Raw genomic sequence first — 7,339 nt, 5'->3', positions numbered from 1 at the left:
TGAAAACTATCGATTTTAGGTGAGTTGAAATTTGAATCACTATAAAATAGAAAATATAGGTCTAACGTCAATTTTTACTTTTGAATGTTTTTTATATATGTGTTATCTATAACATAGTCTGAGATCAAATGGAAATAAGTTTATTTCCATATAGTTTTGTGGTAGGAACTAAACCCTTAATTTTCAACATTTTTCAGCAACTAAAAAATTAACTATAAAAATTAGAAAAATATATCATTTCTTATTTCAAATAATTATTAAAAATTATAATCCTAAGCTTTAACCATTTCTACACATTTCATTAGTTTACTTCATTTTCAAATTCTAAATAATAATACTACTTTTATGTCATTGAATTATTCTTTTGTTAGCCTTTTTCTTTTATAAAAGGGTGACATAGGTTTGTGCTTTAATCCTTCAGAAGTATGATATTTCAATAACTCTTACTATTTTCTATGATATTTTTTAGTAATATATGAACACTATTTTATATATCTCAAAATCAAGAATATTCTCATTTAAAGTTTATAGTTTTTTAATTAGATATAGTATATTATAATTTAAAAATTCTACAAGCATGCATTTTAACACTTAAAAAGATGAAAATTTTGAGAAAGAAAAAATATTAAATCATATTAAAAAAAATAAAAATTATATGACATTCTAGAGGAGAGAGTCCTCTTCCAGAATGTATAATTTTTCTTTTAGTTAGAGTAGATTTGTTTTTTAAAATGTGGTGGGAGATAAAAACTATTGATTTGAGGTAAGTTGAAATTTGAATCATTATAAAAGAGAAAATATAGGTTTAAAGCCAATTTTTATCTTTGGTTTTTCTAGTTATATATGTTATCTATAACATAGTTTGAGTTCAAAGGGAAATAACTTTATTTCCATATAGTTTTATGGTGGGAACTAAACCCCTAATTTTCAGCATTTTTCAGCAACTAAAAAATTACCAATAAAAATTAGGAAAATATATCAATTTTGTTGGAAATAATCAAGACTCGATAGGTTACTGAGAGGGGAGGGGTGAATCATTAACCTCAAAAACTTTTAAATTAATTCAGCACTTAACCATATAAATCATTCACCATTCATTCTTCTAATCTACTACATGCATGAGAAAAGATAAACATACATAACACATGAACACAGTATTTTGGTGACCCAAAAACCTTCCAAATAGAAAGTAAAACTAGGGTGAGGATGATACCCACAAAAATTCACTACTGCAGTATAAAGTTAGCTTGTTAGGGCTTACATTGACCACTTCTGATGATCTTCCTTGTTAAGATCAATTTGGACGGCTAGGTCCACCTAGTTAGAGGTTTTATAAACATACAATGAAGTATGCACTCTATTAAGAAATTTATACAAAGACTGTTAAGGCTACCTTGTTAAAGGATTTGGAAAACTAATTCACCTGTTAGGATGAAATAGTTGATCTAACTTACAACTTGATTGCTGAATAGATCTTGAAGTAAAGATCACCTCTTGTGATTGATATGTCTTTGTTGCTCCTTAATGACCTTGTTGAATACTCTGCTCTGCTACTGATTCACATATTCTCTTTTCAAACATTATATCTTCATTCCTTGACTTACTTATTATTTTCTTATTGCAAATGATACAATAATTAGATATATACCATTTCAATAATTACAATTGTAAGGTTAGCTAAAACACAAGCAAACAAAATATTACCGAGTCAGCCAAATAGTAGAAAACTTAGGCTTTTCAAGTTGACTTGGTGACCTTCTGATACTCGACATCCACTACATTACTCGACATCATCATGCACACGATAGAAGTAGAAGCATAGCCCATAGAAGGTTGGAACTCAGTAACCATTGGAGACTCAGTAGATATAGTGTCACTCGGTAAATACTGAAACCTTCATTCACCTTGTTATTACTCGGTAAACATTAGACATCCATCACTCGGTAGAAATTGGCTTCATATTACACAAAATGATGACTCAGTAAATACTATGAAGCTCAGTAACCACTGCCTATTTAGTGAACATTGTAAGATTGATATACACTATTGAATTGCACATTCACTCGGTAGCTTTAGAAATACTCAAAGTGAACTGCTTAACTGTTGAACTTACAAGGTAACTACTAAATGCTCAGTATAAACTATATACTGAGTGATGAGCTTGGTAAGCATTCAGAATTGAATAAGTGTTGTCACTAATGAAAAATACAACATAATGTCAACAATCTCCCCCTTTCACATTAGTGACATGAGCTAAAACTTATGTACACTGACATACTAATTTTTGATTTTTCAAAATTGATCTTTGTAAAGCTGCTATATATACATATCTTACATATCTCCCCCATACATATGACATAATGTATACATAGATTTTATTTGTACATATATCAATCTATTTTCTTCCTTGATTTCTCCACAAGTCTCTTTACTCCCCCTGTTCTCTCCCCTTGTTCATCTCATACTCCCCCTTTTTGACAATAATGCCAAAGGGTATATACAATATATTCAAATAGAGACATCAAAATGTGAGAGAAATTTAGAGTGTACCTTGAGAATAAGAGCCAATGTCTTATCCCAATTATCTTGCAAAATTTTGCAGGTGGAGAGGGCCACTTGAACTTTTACAACAAGTTTGATCATATGATCTGCTACTAAAAAATTGTTGTCTTGGACCAATGTTTTTGAATATGCAATATGTTTCTGCATTGGGTCCATAACTCAAAGGATCATATTTTGGATGTCAATCAATGTAGACCTAATCTTGGATTCCTCTTTGAGTAATTCTACCTAAATTTCTGACAAAAATTTCACTTTCATGTGATGTGGTGAGCTTGAACTCGGGTCAAGCTATAACCTTTGAGCACTAGCCTTCATGTCTACATCAATCTTATTCAATTTCTCCTTAATATCCTTGGTGTACTTGGTATCACAAAGCTTGTGAAAAACTGATGTTACGTTTGTGAAGGATTGATCAAAGTTGCTCAAAATTGTAGATAATTCTATTTGATTTACTGCAATGTGTCGAGCAATGTGCTCAAGCACCTTATTGTCAAATTTCTTCTCTACCTTCTCAATGAGCTTCTCTTGGCCAGAAGTTTCCTTATTGAACTTATTCACAACCTCTTCTAATTGTAACAAAATATGTTGAGAGGAGTCAACATCAACACCTATAGCCTCAATAATTTTATTTTTGTAATTCTCAATCATAGTAAATTCTCTGTCTCTCTCTTATCTAAGCTACTTTTGCCTTGCCTTTTGCTCTAAAAGCTAACTGACCAACCTCATCTCATTAGTTATGGCAGTGTCCAGATCTATGTTAGGAAAAACAATTTTTTTGTCCAAATCTATGTCTTCAACAATTGTTTACCCAGTAAGTAGAAGTTTTAGAGGAATCTTAGGTTTTAATTTTGTGCTTACTTCATTGGACTTGGAAATAGAGACAATAGTTAAAGTAGCTGGACTAGCAAAAAAGACTTGAATGGGTCCAAGTAAAGGAAAACGTAAAGAAGTACCAACTATATCCAAAATTGATGTGCTTCCCAAAAATGATGTACCAATAGATAATGTACAAACTAAAGTATTTACAACTGAAGAGCTAACTAGAACAAAAATTTGTGCTGATAAAGCTGTAGTAGACAAAATTGTAGAATAAATTGGCAAACTCAGAAAAAGTTGACACAATTTGTGAATTGGCGGTTGTGCATATTGCTAAAGTAGATTACTCGGGAGCTGATGAAGAGGGCTGTAGCTCAGTAGATGAAGTGATTGCCACTTCCATTGAAGATACCTAGACCTATGAGGTATCGGGTGAAGATTATATTTCTAATGTAGTTGCAATCAATCTTGCTGAAGCTAACTCCAACCCTGATGATGTTGCTGGCTTAGGTTGAGAGTGAAGAAGGGAAGCAATGAATTCTGCTGCAATTTTCATTGGATCATCTTCTTCATTTTCTTCCTTGTCTTCCTCATTAGCTTCTTCCTCTTTCTCTTCATCATTAGCCCTTAGTGCCTGATAGTCTTCAACATCAAATGTAACACATGGAGTGTTACACCTTCTTCATCACTATCACCATCATCATCCTTGACCTCTACTAGATCATCACTAGGCTTATGTAGATGATAAATGTTCCTCCACATGTTTTTTGCATCTCTCACAACATGCTCAATGTCTTTGATTAAAATAAAACATGTGTGGAATTTGATCATCATTTTACCTTCAATATTTTTCATAGCTGCCTTAACTTCTGCATCAGTAAGGTTAAGCAATAGTTTCTTCAAGGATTGTTCATAAATATCCTTGGTTATCTGTGTGGCTGACTCCCACCTTGGCTACAATATTACCAATAACTTCTTTGAGATTTGAGGAGCAATCTAGTCTGGGGAATACTTCCACTTTCCCATTTTGGTGAGTACTAGTTCCTCAATCTGCATCTTCTTAGCACTAGTCCTTGTTTCAAACTTTAGAGCCTTGAAGTTTGTAATCCCAGCTCCTTCCATCTATTTTAGCCTTTCCTAAAAGGTAAGTGGGGGCTTGCTAAACATAACTTCACCTTTGCCTTTTCCTTTGCCTCTCTTGGTGAAAATAGCTGTGGAGGCCTTTGGAGGTTTAGTGATGATAATCCTCCCTTTCTTCTTGGCTGGTTTTTTCTCCTTTTTTGATTCTTACTCTTCTCCTTCTCCTTCTTTTTCATCTCCTTTTCCCTTGGTAAGCATTAGATGGTTAGTAGCAATTTTCATCTTTGCAATTTTCCTCTTGCCTTTATTGATTACTTGAGGTAGCTTGATTTCTAGTTCAATTCTGGCTTTTGCCTCATCATATGTACCAAACATTGGTTTCTTGGAGTCTATAGGTTCATTTACCAGTACTTCATTGACGTCCCTAGTTTCATCAATATTGATATCATAAGGAAGAGGTTTTGCCCATGCAACTTGGGGCCTAACTACCTGAATGTATACTCTATCATAGTCTACCATAAAACACACATCATCTTTATAATCCTCAACAAGTTTAGGAGGAATCCTGAACCCGTTGTTCATTATTTCCTTAAAATCTTCAAAATAATTGTAACATAACACTATCAAAATTTACACCTATCTCTGCAATAAACTCATTTATCTGGTGTAAAATGGGAACATCCTTTCTCCACACAATAGAACCTTTGGAATGAAACAATTTTTGCACAAAGAAGAATAGACATGTCAACAAAGAACCAAATTTACAAGGGTTCTTTGAAGTTCAGATGCTTTCCATATTCTTGTTTAATTATTTGAGAAGTAACTTTGACAGGTGAAATTCCATGTTTTTCTTTACAACTTTAAATGCTAAGTCCACTACCTCACATGACATGCTATTTAATCAACTACAGTGGATCTTGTGGGCAATTACATGAATACCAAATCTCAACTCCACATTAGAAATAGTGCTAATTTTCAAACCTCTACCATCCCACTTAGCTAGGGTTTTCTTTTGGAGTTCATCTTGACCTAGGGTTTTGGTAGATTTTTCTTTGCTCAACATGGGAAAGCCAAATCTTGTGAATCATCTCTTCTGTTATCAACATGGGCTATTCTAACAATAATTGGCTATTGTGTACATGAATAAGAATATACCTAATCCATTTTATCTGAAAACTCCTTGGCAAGTGTAAGATATGTCTCAACCCTTTGATTTCTAGGTGCTTGTGCTTGGGTTTCAATGAGCCATCAACATGCATTTCCTCTAAAGCACTATCCATTTCTAGGGTTCCTATCTCTTGAATAGAACACTTAAAATGAGTTCAAATTTTGTTAATTAATAGCACCTTTGGTGGAATTTGGGATTGTGCACCATTAGGGTCAAGTGCCTCTACCACTGTTGGAACTAGCTTAAAATTCGGCACTTTCCACTCCACACCCTCAACCAACATCTCAGAACCCCTCTTCACTTTGCTACTTCTCGTGCTTCTAGATGCCATTTTTTCTTGGTAAGTGAAAGAAATTTTTGAACAAATTCCTTAGCTACAAATTCACTCAAAATCACTTGGAATTGCTTGAGTGCACCTGGAAATCTCTTTGCTCTGTGAATATTAAAGATGTTGTGAAAAATGGAGTTGAATTCTGCCCTTTTTGATGAAAATTCACCATTAATGCTAGGTACCATACCGATGTAGTGTGTGATAGACTTTCATCCACTCACTAGCTCAGTAATAACTTGTAACTTGGTGACTGAACAAACCTTTACATTACTCTCAACCTAGCTCGGTTGAGTCTATGAAAAACTTTACTTGATATGAACTAAACTCATGTGATCCTCTTGTATCTAATATATTGACTTGGATCTTCTATTTTCTTCCATTTGCAATTGCTCAAGATTTAGCTTGAAGATATAGTTCTAGTCTCTCTTTGAAGAATCTAATTGGAAATGGTGGAGTCACCCACTTCTTGAGTGACATTTCCATCATTTGAATTGTTCTGCTCAGTAGATTTAGGAATCCATTGCTGTCTCATTTGCTTCTTGATATTATCAGCTTTGGCTTTCTTTTCATCTTCAACTCTTTTAATATTCATGCAGTTTTTAGCTATGTGACCAATTTCTATGCAAGTATAACATCTTACTGTTGAATCTCTCTTTCTTAAGTGATGCCTTGTGCAGTCTATGCCAATGTGTCCATATTCTCCACAATAGTGAAATCTGCACCAAGTATTGTAATCCCAACCAAATATTGATTTGACAAATTGCTTAGTTGGATTGAATGGTTTGGATCTGCATTTAGATGCCTTGTGGCCTTTTTTCTTGCATTTATGACATTTACCTTCAAATTTTGGTTTCTCCTTGCACTCATTAGCTTTATGACCATGTTTACTATAATTGTAGCATTTTCCATTGAATTTTGCTTTTCCATTTCTCTGACATTTGTTTGATGTATGACCTAACTTACCATAGTGATTGCAAGTAGGTCTTTGATTCCTTTGGGCACCTTGTTTGGAAGATCCACCTTCTTCTTTGTAACCAAGTCCTACGTTACCTTTTTTCCTATGAAGATTCTGCTCATTTTGTTGAGTCAATTGATCCATGTTTGCTTGCGATTTCATCATCCTTTCATTGAGTTTATTTTTAGAGATTAGATCAACTTTCAAAGTTTCATTGATCTATCTTTTAGTGATTAGATCATTCCTTAAATTTTCATTTTTAGATCTCAAATTCATGATTTCCCCATTTGCATTGGAGAGCTAATTGATAAGACTTTCTTGCTGAAAGGATTGGTTTTGATTTGCATTGTTCCTTGCCTCCAAGTCTTCACTTGCCTTATTCCTTTGTTCCATGATTTCACACATTCTTATTGACTAAACTGCTTGT

Source organism: Cupressus sempervirens, chromosome 7 (genome assembly GCF_028749045.1).
Source record: "Cupressus sempervirens isolate cs-2001-9-10 chromosome 7, ASM2874904v1, whole genome shotgun sequence".
NCBI classification, from domain to species: Eukaryota; Viridiplantae; Streptophyta; class Pinopsida; order Cupressales; family Cupressaceae; genus Cupressus; species Cupressus sempervirens.
The sequence above is the reverse complement of the archived record's forward strand: the minus strand, read 5'-3'. Positions refer to the sequence as shown.